This window comes from Syngnathus scovelli, chromosome 12, assembly GCF_024217435.2.
Source record: "Syngnathus scovelli strain Florida chromosome 12, RoL_Ssco_1.2, whole genome shotgun sequence".
NCBI classification, from domain to species: domain Eukaryota; kingdom Metazoa; phylum Chordata; class Actinopteri; order Syngnathiformes; family Syngnathidae; genus Syngnathus; species Syngnathus scovelli.
In genome coordinates, this window is record NC_090858.1 from 10,091,254 (window position 1) to 10,113,245 (window position 21,992).

Here is a 21,992-nt window from a genome sequence, read left to right on the forward strand (position 1 = left end):
AGTTTTTTATTTTTATTGTTTCATTGCGTGGGTGAGTGATGGGTGGTTGGCGATGCCTTCAGCGGCGCACCTGTCACGAATGGCGATCAGCGTCTTTTTAGGAGCGACTGCGTTTTATTTTTCTCTCTCTCTGCATTTTTCATATTTTCACCTGTACGATTGACCCTTTGTGCTTACTGTTTTATGTCTCATTATTGTTGTTATTATTCCTTAGTTATTTTTTGTAGTTTTAAGTTTTTATGTCCATCCATTTTCTGAACCGCTTAGTCCCCACGGGGGTCGCGGGCGTGCTGGAGCCTATCCCAGCCGTCATCGGGCAGTAGGCGGGGGACACCCTGAACTGGTTGCCAGCCAATCGCAGGGCACACAGAGACAGACAACCAATCGCACTCACACTCACACCTAGGGACAATTTGGAGTCTTCAATCGGCCTACCAAGCATGTTTTTGGAATGTGGGAGGAAACCGGAGTGCCCGGAGAAAACCCACGCGGGCCCGGGGAGAACATGCAAACTCCACACAGGGAGGGCCGGAGGTGGAATCGAACCCGCACCCTCCTAACTGTGAGGCGGACGTGCTACCCAGTGCGCCACCGAGTTTTTATGTATTTCATGTATTTTTCAGTGGTGCATGTTTTTTACCTTTTGCACTGTGGACCTATTTTAGAATGATTCATTTGAACTGACCTCTTGTCGTTTTGTTTTTCTTAGTTCTTTGTTGTTGATATCTTCACATACCTTGTTTTTCAGACAATTTGTCTTGAAAAAGTTTCGTGGGATCTACACACAACATTTTTGTTCATGACAAGTACTACAATGTGTGTCTGGGAGATGAGTGTCTTTATATCAGCAACTCTGCTGGTGTGTTCCTTTCTTATTAAAGTTGATTTATCCATATTGCATCCCGCAGCTTTCACAAAAAGACAAAGGAAGTTAATCCTCCAGAAATATTTTGTATTCCGCTGAGGTTTCATGCACGACGATTGTTTGACCTCTCAAAGTTTTGGTCATTTTCCATTAATGCAGTTTGGCCTGTAATAATCCATCGACCAATTCTAAAACTTTGTAGTTTTTATCCATCAGTGAATTGTGTTGTTGCTGTGTTGTTGCCCCTCCAAAATAGCAGTAATGATTAAAATAATCTATTTTGTCCATATTGCAGGAGATGTCAAACATGGGGCCGTTATGAAAATATTTTGACCTTCTGGCATGCACATTTGTGGCTGATATGAGTGTTCTAAAATGCCTCACGGTAAGAGAGGTTGTTTTATTCTGCAGTGCAAAAATGATAACACAACTAGTTTGGTGTTGCCAGCTGGGCCAATTAGTGATAATCCCTCCTTAGAGAAACCAAACTGCTTTCATTATGACAGTATGAAGTCATTTACTACTCGCTTCATGAATTGCACATTCTGAGAGGTCACAAGAATTGCTTTTTCTATGCAGTCCGGTGACACTCTTCATCACATTGTGATTTAACACCATTGCGAGCAGAAAATGCAGATGCTTAGTTCTGCAGATGATCACCACGGATACGGTGACAGGCGCCAGCTGCCATCAGTGACTTCTACGTATCCTCGTGTCTTTATCATTAGCACACATGGAGGCCTTATGCCTTGGAAACTAGGACAAATCAAATCATTTACTGCTTTCTTTGTGAGTAATTTGTCTCTTATGAAATCGGCCTTCGCTGAGTCATGACGTGCAGGGGGATGAATAAGCAAACTAGGATTTGTGCCATTATATATTTTTAATTTAGGAGCCCAGTGACAAGCCCTGATGATACAAAATGTTAAAATAACAAATTGTTCAAGAAAACCGAGGAGTATTTAGGAAGGGTGGTGCAGTAATCTAATGAATGATAACAGGTCAGCCTAGTCAATAACAAGAATTTGTCCTTGAGCCAAACACATAACTGCTTCCTGTTACAACCATGTACACAGTCACTTGAGCTAATGGCTTCAGTTTAACATCTAAATTGTAAATTTAAATAACTGGCTGGCTTGTCTGTACCACAGGGGAACTATCCCTGTCACTATAATAGTTGGTCCCATAACAGCAGTATAGGAGATTGATACGCTTACCGCCAAAGTCCGCATTTGTTATTCGTTTCACATTGCTGCCTGTAATCTATAATTTATGTGTCATTTACATGCCTTTTGTAATTTACAATAGAGGCCATCACAATGTTAACCTCTCTATTAAAAAAGACCTGAGCTTGAAGGCAAAGTCTCAGCTCCAAAACAGACAGGCCACATTGGGTCAAAGCAGTCACGTGGCAAGTAGAAATGATATCCTTGAGAGGGCAACATGTCCAGAGGTTTCAATGTGAAGTGAAAGAATCCTTTTTTTGTAGTAGATATCTTGAGGACATCTTTATAAAATGCTTTTTCGTGCCAAACTTCAGCCATAAGCCATCAACCTCAATGACCTTACAATATAACAAAATCTATCTAGCAGGCACTTTTTGGGTTGACCGTGCATCCATCCATGCATCTTCTGTACTGCTTGTCCCCACGGAGGTCATCGGGCAGTAGGCAGGGGACACCCTGAGCTGGTTGCCAGCCAATCGCAGGGCACACAGAGACAAACAACCATCCACGCACGCACGGGCAATTTGGAGTGCTCAATCAGCCTACCAAGCATGATTTTGGGATGCGGGAGAAAACCGGAGTTCTCAGACAAAACCCGCACAGGCACGGGGAGAACATGTAGACTCCACACAGGGAGGGCTGGAGGTGGAATCGAAAACACCCTCTAACTGTGAAGCGGCCGTGCTAACAGTGCCGCCTCTGGGTTAATCAAATGTCCTGTGTTTCTGTTCCTTCGAACAAAAATGATATCAAGACCCACAAGTGAGCAACTACCAAAGATGGCTGCAAAGACGGCCAGGTAAAGCATCTCAGGGCACAAAACTCCAAACCTCAGGCACTTACTAACCTATATCCAAATACAGAAGTCCCTTGGGAAATGAATTTAATATGTTCTGTTACAGCACTCATAATTCAAAACACATATCTCAAAATCATTTTTTGCCATGAAATGAATGGATGTGCCATTAATCTGTTAGCCTCATTACGTAAAACCTGGTTTTAAGACACTCACACCCCATAGTCAGTCATTTATACGGCATACTAAAAAATGAAACATATCAGAATAAAATAAAAAGAACAATTGCACGTCATGATTATTTAATTGTAACACCTGACCTCTGGTGTGTGTGACATCAGGCGGCAATATAATAGTCATGAAGACAAACACAAACAAAGGACTTCACAACTACTATGTGACTCAGTTAACGGGATTCACACAATTTGATATTACAAGATGGACGATTTCCGACAAATCTAATTTAGGAGTTGTGCCTGTTCCTATTACGCCCTCTCAAGCCCACCGCCTTTTACTGTCCTTGGCTAACGGGCAGGAACACTACATCATCAGTGTAGAGCTCAGCACACAAACAACAAAATAAATAGATAATAAAATAGAAGCCACATTGCCTTCAACATAAAGCATCCACAAAAGACAGAGGCCGCAAAGTAAGCAGTCTGTGCAGCAGCTATGCTGTGTCTTCCCCTGCTGGTTTTCCGGTTGTCATAAATGTCCCCTGGCCTTTAAATGTGGTATTTGCTATTCTGCAAATATTTGAGTCATGGTTTCTCAAAGCAATAGCAAACTCTTTTATTTCAAAATGTGGTTAGTAAGTCAAGTCTGCACACTGCACATAGAGCTCTGTGAATGTTTTGGAAGGGTTTCTTCTATTTCCTAATGGATCTCAAATATGGTTTTTGCTTTGTATGATTACTTTCCTGTTCATCGGCGAGCAAGTCCTCCTTTGTTCTGCATATTTTCTCTCCTATCTTCTCAAGAATTTATTTTTATTAAGTCAAGTAATGTTCATGAGCCAAATGGAACATTAACATTTAATGTCCCACTTCATGTACAGTAAACCTATAATATAAATACAAAGGTAGTTAATATACCTCCAAGTGATGGTGGGTGTTTAGAATGTTTATATTTTGAAGTGAAACTGAAATAGTCTCCAAATTTATCCGTAACCTTTCCAATCATGTTTATTTGGTAAAGGAGAATTTGGCTCTTTACTTGATTGCGCAACACTGCCACAAAAGTGACCTTTCTTATCATTCCGCTTTGTTTACACAAAAGGTAGTTGGATTTACGAGAGCACAGGTGTTTGATCTCACAAATCCATCCTGGCAACCTTCAAGCAAATGCGATTGAACCATTTGGCGACTTTGATGGGGAAAAGACGCAAGGTAAAATTGTTGAAAACAATGGAGACACTTGATCCTACCGCAATTTCATCTGACCTAGATTTTGTGTCATGTTATATAAGGGACCTTAGCATCACCTGGTATTATGGAAGCGGACGGACTGTAGCCAAAGTAACAAATGGAAATATTTAATCAAGGCCAAGGCACCTTTTGAATTCTCAAGCCTCGTGTAACAACATCAAGTATCGTCCAAATATTGATTGTAGTTTATAAATATAAGCATGTGTCCATTAGTTAAGACACTAAAAGCATTGAAGTGTAGGAGATGACATCTAAGGAAATTCCATCCATTCGATTCCCACAAAACTTACTTTTCTACTTTTAAAACACTATTTCAGTATCAAATGGTCCTGCAAAAATATCTGTCTATCCGTTTTCCACAGCTTTCACTTCTGCTATTTAGCTAAACTGTCCAACAGCAAGACAGTCCACTTTTGGCTCACCTATCATCGCTGACGACTTTGACAAGCAAAGACAAATCTTCACCCACTTTTAAAATATCGAATTGATGAAGGCTTTTCATTTGATCTTCAACAAACAAGAAAAGTCCATTTGCCTTAGCATTTTGTGGATGACTCAGGATCTACACAGAGACAAAGATTTATACTCATCTTTTTCTTTCCACCAATTCATCATCCAAGTCCTTGAGCTGTGTTGTGTGAGTGTCATGTTGGAACCATTGATAGATTCTCTGCTGAAGGGTCTGATTTGTTCATAATATTGTTCTTTGTTCTTTCCGACATTGAATGCCTGTGGCAGTCTTGGTGCAATGACATCTTAGTAACTGACTTGTGTTTATCTGTGAAGAGATATAGTCGTGGGTGTGTGTGTGTGTGAGAGGTGTAGGATATTAGATATATAGGATATAGAATTATCCCAGAACATACAAGGTATACATGTTTACTTTTAGATTCCCATGAGAGATCAATGAGGAGCAAGAAATGAAATTCTGATGTCACTACATCCCAAATGTTGAGATTCATAAATTCCTTATTGGTGTTCAGCAGCCAGAAATCGGGTGTCAGCAAATTGTGAAAAGAATGTGGAAGAAAGGAGAATTTACATCACCATAGACAATTTGTACATGAAGCATAACTGTGAAAATGGGACACATAAATCACATTAGCTGTAACACTCTGCAATCGATTACCGACAGGAAAACAAATGGGGGCGTTAAGGCTTCCCATCTTCAACAATCCCATAAGGCTTCTAACCACCAACTGGGAAACATGAAATAGATGAATATCCCATGAGGATATTAAATCCAACATGGAGTTGAGCTACCCTCCGTCCTGTCAGACTACCAAGCTGCTTGTGGAGTTCAGCCTCTATGACTGTGACAGTTAACTCCAACAAGGTTTTTGTGTATTTATCAGTGTGATTGAATTATTTTTGGATCTGCTGTTGGCAAGTTTAGCCTGTTTCACTGAGAATAACTTGGCATCAATCACAGAAATTCAAAAGATTGAAGCTCTTTTCACATAGAGTTGTAAAAGTGCCAAAGGATGTGACAAAACTACACAGAGGAAAACATCCGCTTGGAGTTTCAAGAGTCTGCAGTACCATTAATTTTACGTGGCAGATGTGTAACTGTGTTGTTTGCAAGAAAATAAACGAGACAAAGCTTATAATTATTACTCTCGGGTCCAGTACAGATTGTTTTAATAAAATGCATTCAATAGTTCAGTCAACAGTATGGCCAAAAGCAGCTTTGTTGTGCAGAATAAAACACTGGCCTATGACCTCAGAAAGAAACGCATGATTTCTAACTAACAATCTCTTTGCTCTGTTTAATTTAAAACAAGAAAAAATCTGTATCATTGTTATGTAAATCTAATGGAGAGTACAGTAGTTATTTAGAAACAAATCTACATTAATTATTAGATTACTTAATTATATTCATAATTATAAATCATATATAAATAAATCCCCACTGAGCAAGACATTTGGGTCAAACGCATGTGCTGTTTATACTCAATTTATTTCACCATAAAACCATCTGGGTGACTGAATGACAACAGTATTTCAAAAAAGCTAAACTTTTCCCAAAGAGATCCCAACGTATGTATTATTGTGGAAAAAAAGTGAAAATGCAGCTGCATAACATCAGGAGGACAAGTAGGTGCAGACATAATGTGAATGATTTCTGCAACTGTGTGTGAATGATGCACATTTTTATTTTTTAGCAGTATTATTGAAGGCTTGTCCCTTACCTCTCTCAGGCGAGCTTTTGCATAGAGCTCCAGGTCACTTTGTATGTCTTACACTTTCAAGTAATAGCTCCAAGTGGTTACCTTCTCACTAAGCATTTTGTAGATGATTTTTGTAACTATTCTAGTCTGTTTCTGCCAGCTTTTGACAGCTCTTTAGCATTGACAGTTCAGAAGGGAAGATAATGCTTCCTAGGAGAGGTGTGCTTAATACGCACGACAAGTTGAGATCAGGAGTACTGGGAAATGGTTGATTTAGAGCAGCGACGTGCCACATGGGTACCAGAATTCTGGCGGATTTTTTTTAGGGGCTTAAAAACTTACTTCGCTTAAAAAAAAAAAAAAAAAAATGCACCTTTGACTGATAGTCTAGTTACTATAAACTAATTAATTTAGTACTGTGAGTCCACTATGCTTTAATTTATAAGACTTGTTGCTTGTATATTATGAGTATCTGACACGGGTTTTCCGCATTGTCCAAATGGTAGTGCCTTGTATTAAGAGTAAATTCCGAGATAGTGGCAAAAGTGAATTTAGTGTCACTCATGGATACAATGTTTTGATGAAGTGATTAGGCAGCACATTTTCCTGAAAGGCTTTTTGTTAACCTGTCTGCTCTCTGCCCTGCTCTGCTCACAAGATTACTCACTGATGGATTCAGTCGAGCCACTTAAATAGACTCAATGGTACAAACCACAGAATCGTGCATAAATAAAATGAAGTTTCCTCCCTGGATTTCTGTCGGGCCGGTGTTGGGATGAAGATAAACAACATCGTGTTGCCTTAGCAAACTAGCACGGTCTTTCAGGCTGCGTGTAATGCAGTGATTTGTTTACAGCCTTATTAGATTTGTCCTCATTGATGCATTTTCTGTTTACGCAGGCCTCCGTGTAGATGTCCAGCCTTGACTCGATCGAATGGGGCACCATGATGTGGCCATTTACCCATTTAAACGTATTTGAATGTAAATGCATTGCATTAATCAAAGTGTCAACAACCTAAATTAGAATTAACTGAAAAGGTGTTGCAAGAATCCTCTAAACGAGCAAGTCATGTGATCCGTTAGGTTGCCAAGCACCGGTGGGATATTCGTGAAAACTTATTCCTCACTCGGTTCTGAATTTTTAGCAAAAAACATAAATTGCAGACAAATAACTTGGTTCAGATTTTTTTTTTTTAGCATAAAAAAAGTAAATTGCAGACAAATTTGTCTGGTGGGAAAAAAAACCAGCATGTCTATGTTGTTCTCCATACACTCCTTCGTTTGGGAGCAAAGCACATTAGCAGGATGTGCCATCGAGGGAGACGGGACTCTGCAAACAGCTACACTAATGTTGCACCATGACTGACAGTAGCTATTAATCACTCAGCCTATGCGCGATGGGTTTGTATAATCATTGAAGCTTACGCAAATATCATTTTCAAATCTATGGCCGGTAAAAGTGAGCTGCGGAGGACGTGGATGGTTTACCCGGTTGTAATTGCCAGCGTTAATTTAAGTGAAGCTCCTCGTTTGAAGCAGCTGTAGGGTTGTTAGAATTTAATCAAGTAATGAAAAATGAGTCCCTAAATTTAGAATTGCTTAATGTTAGACATATATATTTAATTAATTTAACTAAATGTGAGAATTAGATTGAGTAGCAACAGGAAAGAAAAGAGTTTATCTCGTATAACAGAAGAATATATGATTGTTTTTCCCTTCAGTTGCAAATAGATTCAGTAAAATATATAAAAAATGGCAGATATTGATTGGTATTGAAAATGAAATAATTCAAAGCTACCTTGTTATAAATCATGACGCATTTTTTGTTCATTTGCACTGACCGCCAAGGCTGATTACCTCCAGAACTGTTCAATCAAGAAATCACTCAAATAGAATCCGCTTGACAAAAGGGAGTCGGCCAAATGATGGCAAAGAGCTGCAACAAAATGCCACAATTTAAAGAAGTTCATGGACAGATGAGAAACAAAGTAATTGAAAGCTATTCATTCCTTAGGCTTTCAGACTGCAGTGAATTGTGGTTGAGAGCCGTCACACATAAATTGAGAAAGCATGGAATATTGGTGAACATTCCCAGGAGCGGCCAGACTACAGAAATTATTCAAAGAGCACAGCAACACCTTATCCAGATATTCACAAAAGAACACGGGATAACACTGATAAAGAACTGCTCGCCTCGGTTAAGGTCAGTGTTCATGACTCAGAAATGAAGACCAGATTAGACAACTGACATCCATGGCAGAGTTCCAAGGCGAAAACATCTCCTAAACAAAACAACATAAAATCATATCTTAGTTTTAACACTTTTCGGCAATCATTTGCCCCGAATGCAATTGCATAAGCATCAATTACTGGCGGATTTTTTGCTATCCAAGTTGGTGGGCCTGGTTCATATCACCTGTGAGTAGCGGGTATCACCTGACATATTATTCAATCAATGTGTTTTTAACCTTTAAATATCCAGATAAGGCAATTTATCCAGATTAAAAAAGTAAAATACAAGTAAGCAGTACAAATACATAAACAACAAACTGTACATGAGTCTTAATGCACCACATTATATTTTATGGTGAGATATTTTTCCATTATGATCGTTAAGATTATTACTACCATTTCAGTCGCCCCTCTGGCGCGCCCTTGCCTGTCCTCGAACATCTGGCGCAGGTCCCAGGTGAGGTTACCTTCCCGCAGGGGTGGTGTCTGACTCCTACTGCTCCTCATGCTCGCCTAGTGGCGGGCGGGGGCTTGGCGGTGACTAGGTGCTTTATTGTCCCTACGTCTTTTTTCTGGGAGCCGGTCAGTCGATGCGGTTGGCATACTGCAGTGGGTGCAGGTGGTGCAAGAGGTCTTGGAACCCAGGGTGGGCATCCTTCTCCCTTATTGTGCCTGCATTGCAACTCCAAATATTTCTAATGTTTATTCATTGGTATGTCTCTGTAGTTGTTAGTTCCTTGATTTGTGCCCACTCCCTAAGTGCTATATAAAACCTTTATGATTGTATTTACTTTCTGGACTGTGCTCGCATTTGAACTCTGTTGCCATAGTTATTTAGGTACTACATGGCCACTTCCTCCATATATCAGTAGCCCTGGCTGACTATCTAACCCTGTTCTGCACTGTCCTCTTTGTTACTTGTTGCACAACTGCCCCACATGGTGTAGCGCGATCTTTCTAAGTCAATCAAACCTGACCCTTGCATAGCTCTTTTGTGGTTTTTGTAGTTTTTCCTCTCTTCTCTCATTTTCTTTTTCTATCCATCCCCTTTTCAACCCTTGTTCTGTCTGACTGCATTTTCCAATAAACATCTATCACAATGTTAATAACCGCAGAGGGATGTCAAACGCTCACAGGAAATAGTGTTTCAGCAAAAAAAGGGAGAAGATCCTCCATTTTGCATAATCCAGCAGCTAGAACAGGTTTAAAAAATTACCTTGGAAACAGATCATTTCCCTTTTCAACGTTTCCAATTGCGCAAAGTCCTTAACCCGTCAGTCAATTACATTTTATAATGTGAAAGTGAAAACTTAAAGTACATCAGCCCAAACCATTCTGCAGTCTTCCTGGTACGTGGCCTGCCAAAGTCTGTAAAATAAAAACGCCGCCGCACTGACCTGCTTTGCCAACCGACATCATTAAGCAGAAAAAGATGCAAGCAACTTTGAGGATGCAAGTAAAGTGCTTTCATACAAGAAAAAATGACCAAAAAAAAGAAAATATAATTGTGAGATTTCAAAAAGCTTTGAACATTTTACTTGTAATTCCAGGAAATGTTGTGAGGGAACTGGCAGGTTCAGCGATCAGCAGCCGATACTATCATCAGGGTTTGTTACTTGTAGCAATCTTTTGAAAGTAACAGATGCATAATGCAACACTTGTGTTACATGTGTTAATCTGCCTTGTGTCATGTCAAGATATGTTTGGTGGAGGAATGAAATCAATCCACATAGACTCAAAAAGCGAGCAGTGTGATTAAAATCATTATAGCAGCTTGAAAAGAAGGATTTACCATATCATTACTAATCCATGAGTGCCAGAGAGTCTCTTCAAAAAGATATTTGTTTGGTGGGCAATTTGAATACCTTTACGCCTTGAGAGTCAAGTGGGGCGGGGGGATTTAATGCTAAAAAAAATGCAAACCATCCAGCATTCTAGATAGGAACTCTTTCCCTTCTTCATGAATTTTAAATGTTAAAAAGAACTTTCTTTCAGTCACATTTCAGTGGCAAAAATCGATTCCGACTTTGAGACTTCACAGATTTTCAGATTTATTCATTTTTTCAGAAATACTTGAGATATCCACAACTCAAGTTTCCCCAGGCCACTTTTCTCCTTCTTGACTCGTATATGGTGTTTTTTGTTGAATCATCTAGCTTGAAGGGAAATAATGTTTCCTCTCAGCCATTTGGCAAACTCCCCAGCTTTCACGTTTTCCATGACCAAGGTGGTGAAAAGTCCAACTGGAAAACACGATTCTCTGCCATTATCTTACCATTGCTATTATTATTATCTTACCTGTTTATCATGACTACAATGGATAATCGCGTAAATAACTATTTATTCCTCTTGAGTCTCCCTCCAGTCTCGATTCATTGCTCCTTCCCAAATTGACCACTCACCAATGTAAACAAGCATCCTCATGTTACTTGTAGAGATATGCAGTTTAATGCTTCAAACTTTGCTCTCATAAAGACCTCTTGGTGGACTCTAAAATATGAACGACACCTCTCTGTTCTTCTACTCGTTCATTAAACCATCTTCAGAGACATTTTAGCACCACTACTTTTCCATCTGTTCAGTCTCTCAGTGTCGGTTGCGGGAAGGAACACCGCTATAAGTGGTCCTTGTAATATAATAACATTCAAGTTTGTACAATCAATTATTAATTCAAACGTTTCCCATGACAAGTTGAGCTAAAAATCACACAGTCTTGCTTAAGATCATTTCAATAAATCAGGAGCGGCGAGTTTTAAGCCTTGTTAAAATGTAGTACCGCATGTTAGATGTTAGTCATCTTACAAGACTACTTTATTATCCTTCTCTGGTTAAGCCTGGCTTTAACAAGTGAAATAATTATATAATGCTCAGAGTCACGTAGCTGCTGCCACTGCTCACTGACTGCAAATGTGGTTTAAGGCAGCTTAAATCGGCTGGGGGGGGGGAAAGGTTTGCGAGGGACATGAGGGAAGACACGGCATTGTAGTATGTGAGTTTATTGGCCATTCATTATTCCCAATTCTGGTTACCTGGATAGTTTGTGTCCACATGAGCACAATCTCTAATCTCATTTAGAAAGGTGAACAGTTTATCACAAACTCATGCATAAGCAATTAGATGAAACATAATGACTAAAACATCAGCAGGTCTGCTCAAGGGTAATTAATCAAGTCGTTTCAATGCACGGGAGTTGCATTTTAAGTTGTAAGTAAAACATGTTCCAGTTAAAGGTGCAATAAAGAAACAGTGAAAAGGCATTCAGTGCAAAAGCACAGTGTGTGTTCTCCACCTTCAGGGTGTGCAGTCTTAGGCTCTTTGACTGCAACGCTTATTTTAGTACAAACATGTCAGCCAGCGCTGAATCAATTTCTCCAGCGGCGGCTCAGGTCCGTTTACATTTTTCAATTCATTTATAGTCATTATCTGGAAATAGCCCGAGGCACAAGCAATCTTAGCATCTTTATTATTGAGCCCTCAAAATCATTTCTTGTCGTGCCGTTTTGGATTTACATTGATGTCATCGGCAATCAGGAGAATGGTTTCCAGCAAACATGGAATAATGGCTTGTCGGGATGGTTGATGGTTATTTTGAAAGTTGTGGTCATTATGAAAAGTTTTTTTCAAATTATTTTTTAACTAAAGATTGTGTTGGGGTGCATGCCAGCTGCAAAACAATGATTAGATACAGCAATGCAATGTAGTCAGTTTGGACCAATAAAATTCTCCCAAATTTAAGAAAAATCAAATGAGGTTACAGAGTGAACAGGAGGCATGCATTATCAATATTTTTGTTAAACATTACGGTATCATACAAAGTGCAAAGGGTCCTCCGTTTGCAACGGAGTATGCTTGCTAGCCTCTATCTCACTGAGCTGCGAAGGTTGGCCAGGGTCAAAAACGTCCACCGGACATTCGCCAACAGGGTTAATAGTTTTTCTTGTTGCAAAGAAATGTTGAACATGGTCTACATTTCTTTGTGAAAAGAAGAAAAACTCTCTGCAACGGTTTGCAACTGTTTGCAACCTTTTGGGAACCCTGACAAAAAAAACATGACACTCGCAGCTCAGTGAAATACGGGCTTTAGGTATGGCGTTGAGGTTACCCAAATTTGTGCGTCCAAACACTACATACAGTGTATTGCTAACCTCATAAATCAATTTAAAATGATAATAAAATAAAATATGGATGAATTTGTACCAAAAAAAAAACCCTCCCAGACCATAAAACAATGTAATAGAAAACAAACACAAAAAGCACCCAGAAAGTATCCTAATAAGTAAGTCTCTTGCTACATACTGTTTGCAACGTCAAAATATAAGCCAAGGGACCCCTATGTTATGCAAATATCTACCCAAGAGGCATTGAGACAACATCAGAGCAATCTGGATAGATGCTTAGCATGCTTAGCTTCAATGCCACATCATCTCTCAGGGCTTTGAAGCTGTAGTGGTGCTCAGCCCCAGATGGGAATAGTAATAATAATAATGCACCATACAATAGGTGTTTTTTCAAAGAAAAGTAACCGAGAACTTTGTTTCATTCAGTTATCCATCTGCTTTTCATTAGGGTGACCTGCAAAATTGACCAAAGAAGAGACCGAAACATGAACCGGAATATTACTAAGCACATCAGCTGATTCATTCTGTGGACGTAAAGGAAAAGACTGCCTCACACTTGTATTCCCAAGGAGTCCTTAGCATAAATCCTCCCAGAGATGAAAGCAACTGATATAGGTTTTCCGTTTGATCCAGCATGCACCATGTGAGAATGCTTGATAGGACGGCACTTCTGCTTGCCTGTAGCGCAATCGCTATTTGTTGTCATTTGCATATCATTGTTAAATGAAGTTAATATGGTATGCAATTCCCGCTACAAAGTGAAAATGCTATATTTTGATTGACACTATCAGACTTCTGTTAATTTGTTAACCTGGTGATCTCTTAATCACTGGATTGGATTATTTTATTTTTGTTTCCACATGTTCTCGAAATTATCGTCATTTTATCATTTATCAAAGCGTGCTTATTTGTACGTCTGACATTTACTACACGTGTATGTGCAAAACCTTATATATGGACCAATATGGATTCGTGGATGAGGACTAATTTATTAAAGTAAGCTTTATTTTTTTATTTTGTGTGTTGCGTGATATTAACGTTTGAGCAACGTTGAGTTATTGATATATTGTTATTGTTTTCACTATTTCGAGTGTTTCTATATTGCGATTGCATTAACGTGTGAGCAACGTTAAGTTATTTATTCTATGCGCCTTATAATCCAGTGTACTTTATATATGGACAAAGTTTTAAAATGGGCCATTCATTGAAGGTGCGCCTTATAATCCGGTGCGCCTTATAGTGAGGAAAATATGGTACATAAGTTTGAGTTGACTCATGTACTTGTGGCAAAGTTATAATTGAAAGAATAAAAGTTTTTGTGTCTCTTTTGACTTTTTTTTTTCGGTTTTCTTCACACTTCGACCAGATAATTGCTTGGACTGTGTCTTCACAGAGACTGGCAATGGCCACTGTCACACTCTGTTAGCAGGATCATGTAATGCCTGTGTATGAGCTTATTGCGATACCCGTCAGTTTGGACAGAATCGTTTCCTGAACAGCAGATGGGCTGTAAATGTGTGGAAACTGATTTGATGGTCCTGGTTATTAGTTCACACAGGACAGCAATTGTTTGCCGTTTTTCTGAACATGATTAGAAAATCAGGACTGAAAGAGCAAACATTTGTTCAGATTGTGTCGCGTTGATGACACAAGAATGCCCGACAAAAGACTCGCTGCTGTATATGATTGCTTTTCTCTTGCATGTGCCTCTGACACATGACTACAGAGTCTTTCCACAATGCCAGGCTGATGTGCCAAGTCTTTCAGCCTCCGCCTAAGGCTGGTGTTTTTGCAGGTTTCTTCATCTGTACTCAAGCCAGATCCTCGTTTCTCCCCCTGCAGTTCTGTCTTCTGCAATCGCTCTATGCTTTATGCCCTGGACTCCATTTTCTGATACTTACTCTGCTCTTACCCAACCTCACTCTCTTAACCTGCATTGATTTACGTATTTTCCCACTCTTTAACTCCAGGTGCTGCATTTGGTTTATTTCCATTTCAAAATGAAATGTGGTGTTTGGCTTGTGAGGTTCTTACAAAAATACAGAGCTAAGATAAGCTGAAAATAATGAATTCAGATATACTTAATATTATTCAAATCATCCAACAAAAGGATAGCATATAGGACACACTGTAACTGTGAATTAATACACAAGTGACTTGTACGATCAATGTTTTTACCATTATAATAATCGTGCTGTAATATTTTTTCACCCAGTGTTTGTGTGTGCGTGCACACGCGCATGTGACTCCAGAAAGCTTGTTCTAACTTGCGACTTTGGTTTATGTACACTGTATCACTTATCGTGTTCAGGGTCACAGAATTGAGCTAACACAAGGTACTAGACGGATCATCAATTACTGAGCAATTGCGAATTCTGTGGCAATTGACCCCACATATCCAACATGATCCCATACCTCAAATCATTTCTGTATCTGATTCTTTTGGTGGACTTGTTTGTGCTCCCTGTTTATGTGCTAATAAAGTTCCCAACAGCAGATAGTCCTACATCAAGTCTTTTACACAAGCTCAGCAGTAAAGAAAATATCAATGTTTGTTTGTTGCTTTTAGTAGAGTTATTGCAGAACCACCACAGAGTGGAGTGACTGCTGCCAACAGAGTTTATCCAAAGTCTGTGTCCGCATGAATTCAAATTCATTATTAGCACATAATGCGTATTCGGGTAGACCTAAGCACATGGCTACATGCACAGTCTGTAAAAGAATCCCTCTTGCTGTTCTGCCTGCCTAATTCTTTTTCTACTTGCTACTGAATAACGGGATTAAACAAATATTAGAAGCGAAAGCATGGAGTTTGTCGGACCTGCTGGGCAACCATTTTCTTGATCATACATATCAATTCATCCTTTTTCTATTAGTATCAGCCAATTGACATTTCATATCCCGAAAACTCAGTGAGTCAGATCACTTGTATCTCATATCACCACTGTACTATAATGAGGTTATATGATTCTCTATTCCCTTGTGGTTCTACTTACAAAGGCTTCCCAGATAAAATATATCTCTTAAATATCAATCTGGGTTGCTGTGTTTTCTTAGCCAATATAATTTGTCCTGGGTTTAAAAAAAAAAAAAAAAACTCGCATGAGGACACTGAAGCAAGCAGAATATCTGTCTGATTTCCAAACTATTATAAGCAGACGCGATGACCCGTCTTGCAGCAGCGGGATGGAGATGTGACCCCCATCGTCAAGACAAGAATCCCACATTTGTTTCCCTAGCAACACATCCTCAAGAAACTGATATGTTTACAAGAACGGTTCCTGAGACAAATTGTGCAGCATAACCAGAAACCTGTTGCAGTAAACTTTGCACAAAGGCCCTGTTTAGCACAGGATGGAGATTAGCATATTTTCATTTGAGAAAGACTCGCTGGTTGAGTCTATAATCCCTGAGCACGAGTCTTCTTGAATAAACTCCGAATGCACATCCATGACCCAACCTACTCCCGTTGGAATAGGCTGTTTAAATTCTAAGCCTCTTTCATGTACTTCCATATCCACCTGCCATAAACAGGCCATTGGCTCTATCTTACTCGCCACTGTATGTTGCAGCATTTGCCCGATTACTCACAGCACAGTCGTTTCATTTCAGCTAATCTCGGTCCCCGTGATCATCCACCTGTCCTTCCTTTCATGTGTGGTTATTTATATAGACGCTTACTCAAAAAAATAAGCAAAGCTTGCTTACAGTTGAAGGAATTTGACTCTTACCGAGGGTGATATGGTCCAACATTTGAACAACAAAATAGGGTAATGTAAACTGGATGAGATAAAGTAGATGGACATCATCTGATCTACTGTATCTGAACTTCAGATACCTATTATTGTATTGTAAATGTATTTTGTGTGGATGTAGACAAGCTCACAAATATATCACTTCTGATAAGCAAAAAGGAAAATGACCACGCCAACTGAAAATAAGTAAGAAAGTTGTCGCTGAAAAGTCGCTTCATCAATAACATTTTATTTTTTCGAACACATAATTTAGCCTTACTGTGATTGGCTGACAGACTGGCAGGGTGCACTCCATTTCTTGTCAAGTCAGTTGGAAAAAGACTCCATCTTTCATGTGGCTTTAATTTGGGTAAGCACTCGAGAGATTGATATGGCTTTATATTGTATTTTCTTATTGTAATTTTTCTGTTCCATTTGGCTTGTTCTTTTCAATCCAAATCTCTCTCTGCATTCTCTTCTCTTACCAAATGCCCTCATGTCCTTCCTCACTACATTCATCAACCTTCTCTTGGGTCTTGCTCTTGCTATCTGTCTTGGCAGCTCCATACTTATCACCCTTCTACCACACTCTCTCCCCTCTGGATGTGTCCAAACCAAGTTGACTCCCTTTAAGCCCCCCCCAAAATTATCTAACGTTGCCTGTCTCTCTGATGAGCTTGTTTTTAATCCGATCCATCTTGGTCACTCCTAAAGACAAATCTCATCTGCCTTCTTCTTCAGTGCCACTGTCTCTAATACACACATCACCACTTTCTTATAAACTTTCCCCTTCATCCTAGCAGAGACTATCACATCAGATTCCTGACATTTTCACATATGACCACTGACATTTTTTCTCCACTTGTTCCAACGTGCTTGTTTCAGTTTCTTATATATCACTATTGGAAAGAGGAAGGGGCTTAGAGTTGATCTCTGCTGCGGTTCCACCTCCACTTGAAACTCATCTGTCACACCTACAGCACACCTCAACACTCTTCAGCTATTCTCATGCGGGTCATATACTATACCAACATACTTCTCTATCACTTTAGTCCACAGGTGTCAAACTCAAGGCCTGGGGGCCAGATACGGCCCACCACATCATTTTATGTGCCCCGCGAAGACAAATTGTGCATCGAATTCGTGTGTCATTACTAGAATTGCAAATTGTCTTCACTTTTAATATATATTTTTTTTAATATTTGACCAGTTTTTACTCGTCTGATTTGAAAACAAGTTATTTGTCAGTTTGTTTTGTAGCTTTTACTGTATATAATATGAGGTGCTCATACATTTATTTGGGTTGACAGTCATAATGGCCCTCCGAAAGAAGCTAGGACTACAATGCGGCCCGCCAAAAAAATGAGTTTGACACCCATGCTCTAGTCTTTCATAAGGTACTACGGTTCCTCTCTGGGTACTCTCTCGTGGACTTTTTCAACACGTGGAAATGCACAATGCTTTCTGACCTCTGCAATTCTCCATCAACAGCCTCAAGGCAAATATTGCATCCTTAGCCATCTTCCCTGGCCTGAAACCTTAGTGTTGGTCATGAATTCTCACTTCTGCCCCAAATCCAGCTTCCACTACTCTTTCTCATGTTCTTGTTGTAATCATTTCCACTTAATCAAAGCTTGTTTTATTTCTGATCCACTTCCTAGGTGAAAAGGAAAAAAAAAATCATAGACCTATTCCTATTGCCAGCAACGTTTTTCCTTTTTTTTTTCCCCAATACAACACTGAGTTGTTGCGTTAAGCTCCACACAGTTTGACATGCCTTTAATATATTGTCAGTCGCACAAACAAGATCCATTCAGATCAAGAGTAACATTTCTATTATCTGTCGACGCACTCCACTGTCATGTTTTTTATTTTGTGCACGATGTTCAGAGACTGAAGTGCTAAATAAATAAAGAATGAAAAATAAATTAACTCACAATGATGAAAGATGATCAGTCAGTCTTATGCCTACTTTGGAACGCACTTGTCTTGTTTTTTTTTTTTTTGCACTCAAGAGCTCCTATCACACCCACGCTAATGTTAAATTTGCTGTCTATTTGGTTCATGTTACATCATTTCCATATCTTCTCATCTTTTAAAGAAGAGCTCACCTATTTCTTCCACTTAAATCAAACATTCATCCCTCGTCTGCAGTGTTGTCTTGGCGACTGTCTTTCTCATCTGATCCTTACCACCTGCAGCGATTTGGTCTAACATTTTTCACTTGCCCCCTAATGCAATGTGTGAAACTAGATAAATGTTGTCTGTCTGTCTGTCTGTCTATTCACTCATCCATCCACAATCCCAAAATATGTGAATGTGAGCGGTGTGTCAGTCCTTTCATTGACATCAGTCCACAGTGTAACCCAACTCCCACATTGTCAGCTCCATCTTCTCCGTGATTCGTAACCAGCCCAGAATCCAGTAGCCTCAATTTGATCCACTTGATTTAATTTAGGCTGTGCATGGTGGCAGTCTTCTTCAAAATGCTCTGAACTATAATTCACAGGGACAATCCTGCCCTGCCCTTTATATGTCAACCGTATTGGGAGAAAATAAGTCTTAAGACTCAGCAAAGTCTCCATCACTCCCCTGATAAATGTCAGTCTTCTAAAACTTTAAATAGACCATTTCCACACAATCTACTTAGACGGATTGATCTGAAATAGGTCTCAACAGGCACCGTACTTTCTTTCCTATTCAGACCTTTCATGTGACATACCCACCTAAATATTTTAGAGCTGTGGGCGCACCAGGCAGACACTAAATCGATGATTTATTATCCTGGAGACAGTAGTCCCAAAGATACAAAACATTATGGAATTCTACCGTGAAAAAAAAGTTGTTGACTGATGAAGTTGATGACTCGTTTATTCTCCTTTAACAATCTGAAACAAGGGCTATATGAGTCACCATTCAACAGCCCATTAAGTGTTATTAAAGAATCATCAGGTAATAATTAGCTCATTATGTGTGTTTATCGATCCTTGGCCTCTTTATACATCAGTCATTCTTGATTAACAGCTGAAATGAGGAGAACCATGTTTATTCCTGTTGACTTTGATGAAGTCCTGCAGAAAGCATAGATTGTTTTATTGTCATTTATGAGCTTTTATAATTACATAGCTCTCGGTATAATTCAATGAACAAAGAACGTAGTGGAGCATAGCGGGAATATTTTCATACAATTGGGTACACATGGTTATTTCCTATTTGGCACTTTGAAAAAAAATTATTATAAATGTTCACTCTTCCTTTCTTATCTGACTCATCACCCCCCACCCCACCCCACCCTTGGGCCCCCGATGTCTGGTCTTGATGAAAACTGCTTGTTACGATGTTCTATAATAGCTTCATAATAATAATTTTGTTCATTATTTTGATATATATATATTTCATATACAAATCATGACTTCTGTTCATATTCATTGTGCATAGTGATGTCACCAGTATTCTGTTTGTGCATACTGTTACCAGTTTTCTGTTTAAACTCTGTGTTATTAAGTGGAAATTAATTAAGTCAAATTAATTGTTTTTCACAACACCCAGATGATCTCACACAGCACCCTCAAACCATAAGTTGTTCTTTTTGTCTGCTGTAACATCGCCATAGCAACAGTTGAAAGGCAGGAATTCAGGCGAACTTCAATTTTTTGAACATATCCTTGAGCCAGTTCCTTGAATAACGACAAACATTTTTCAGAAGCTGTTTTGGGTCATAAATAAAGAAATAGCGTCTCTGATTGAAGACTTTTTTTATTTTATTTGTTTTATTATTGACACATACGTTCTCAAAATAAAAAGACTAAATACATTTCATAAGACACCATAAATAAATAAACCATTTGTGGCAGATCAGATCTTGATACCTGGCCTTGAGTTTAACCATTTTTTAATTTTTATGAAGTCATGTGATCTTAACTCCTTTGAGGAACTTCCTGGGCATACTCCTTTTTTTTTCTCCCCTTCATATATAACATTTATACTTTTTCATTTGCAAAAGGCTCTCAAATGATTTGTGTTTTTAATGCACTCAAGAACAATATGCTCATTTCACACAATGCTCTCAACTTCATAAAGTGACTCATGACTTGAGTAGAGGAGAATAAATGTGTCATTGTCTATAAATTAACCAAAAGACACAAACACTTAAACTTAAATCTCCTGGGATGTGTTTTCTGGGAAATTGTCAGCTCCTAAGCTATTGTTTATCATGTTTTATGGCTCATTTTGGTGTTCTTTGGCCTCCTATATTGCAAAACAACCTCAATCAATTGTCTTTGTCAGCCTGACAACCCAAGAATGAAACTGTGCTGCAGCAAATCCCTTCCAACAGCGCAGCATCCTTTGACAGCATGTATTACAGCAGGATGCTGACAGCCACATCAAGACACAATTCCTGAAGGAATAAGCCGTTGATTATCGCTCGTGACAAAAGCTTTTCTTTTAACTTTCTCATCACTATGAAGAATGACCTTCAGAGTGGAAAGAAGAGAGGGAGGGCAGAAGCATCCGAATAAATTATAGGCTGCTGCCCTTGTCAAATGCCTCCTGCAGTGGAAGTCTGACTGTCTCTCACAAACACATTCTTCTAGAAAAGAAACAACACTACAACCAACAATTACACTTTCCACCAAAATGGAACCATGAGAGACTGCTGATTTTTCACTGTGGACTGAAAACGTATGGCTTTGACATCAAGATGACTATGAGACAAGAAATAAATGGTTCAAGTTTTTAATTAAGTTCAAGTATTTAAGTAAGTGACCTTACTTGGGAGTTTTTCATACCTGTTCACTTGAGAGGCAATTTTGCTGACATCTAATAAAAAATGGCGGTCAGCCAGGATTTTATAGTGGGTCTGTTTTTTTCTTCATATTCAACAATTCAAGTCATTTCAACATATTGGAACATGGAGCCCAGGTGGCATTAATACTGTAGGTATGGTGAATATATGGACGAAAGAGATTTTTTTTTTTTTTTTTTATATATATAACAGACAGGCTACAGTCGCTTCTGCCAGTTGACGCTGGTTCTTGATTGCCTTATGAAAAGAAATGGCCAAATATCGTGTTGTAATGATAATGTGCTAGTTCCCATAGCTGAAGCAGTGAAAGCGAAAGGTTTCTCTGGCTGAAGTAACTTTGTATTTGTGATGAACTTTTGATTATAAATAAATAAATGAATGAATGAATATACAAATAAATAAATAAAATAAAAACTTTCATGATTCCAGTATCCTGAAAGTACTAAAAAAAGTTAACTCATATTTATGTATACGGCACCACACAACAAAACTTTAAGTGCTGTATATAAATGATGAAAGGTAACAACAAGAATAATCATAATACACTCATAAATAATTAAAAAGCTGTTGCCAGCCACCATTGCCCTTAAAAACCTTTAATATAGTCTTCACAAA